A 787-nucleotide genomic window follows, 5' to 3' on the forward strand; every position below is an offset into this window, starting at 1 on the left:
ATCACTGAATAATCAGCCCTTGTTTTCTGACTCACTTTCTTTTTTTCTTTTCTTTTCTTTTTTTCCTATGTTTAAAAATTCGTGGTCAAAAAAAATGCATAACATAAAATGTACTATCTTAACCATTTGAGGGGGGTTTTTTTTGTTTGTATTTTTGTGTCGGCGTCTTACTCTGTTTCCCAGGCTGGAGTGCAGTGGCAGGCTCAGGACCACAACAGCTAATTTTTCTTGATTTATTGTAGAGATGAAGTCTCTCCAAGTTGCCCAGGCTGGTCTTGAACCTGTGGGCTCAGGCAATCCTCTCACCTCAGTCTCCCTAGGTGCAGGCTGGTCTTGAACCTGTGGGCTCAGGCAATCCTCTCACCTCAGTCTCCCTAGGTGCTGGGATTATAGGTATGAGCCACCGTGCCCAGCCAAAACGACTGTACTTCCCTGTGGAACAACTTCAAATAAATACGAAGGCACAGGTCTGCATTGGCCAGGAATCGAACCCGGGTCTCCCACGTGGGAGGTGAGAATTCTACCACTGAACCACCAATGCCATTCTACCTCAACTATTTTTAAGTGTACTGCTGTGCAGTTTTTCTAGAGGCTTTTCATCTTGCAAAACTGAAACTCTATATCCATTGAACAATCTCTCTTCTTCCCCTGCCCTCCCCCACTTTCCAGCCCCTAGCAACCACGACCACCCTTCATCTTCCTGTTTCTAAGAGTTTGACCACTGCAGATACTTCATATACATAGAATCATACAGCATTTGTCTTTCTGTGACTGGATTATTTCACTT

At 44.2% G+C, this 787-nt stretch overlaps 1 non-coding gene across 1 annotated transcript; it reads right to left on the reverse strand.

The window, feature by feature from the left end:
- Positions 1 to 470: 470 nt before the first annotated feature.
- Positions 471 to 541, reverse strand: TRNAG-CCC. The gene has a single exon. It is a non-coding gene; the product is annotated as a tRNA-Gly (tRNA).
- Positions 542 to 787: the final 246 nt, after the last annotated feature.

Source organism: Carlito syrichta, unplaced genomic scaffold (assembly GCF_000164805.1).
Source record: "Carlito syrichta isolate Samal-C Ts95f unplaced genomic scaffold, Tarsius_syrichta-2.0.1 Scaffold75304, whole genome shotgun sequence".
Lineage (NCBI taxonomy): Eukaryota > Metazoa > Chordata > Mammalia > Primates > Tarsiidae > Carlito > Carlito syrichta.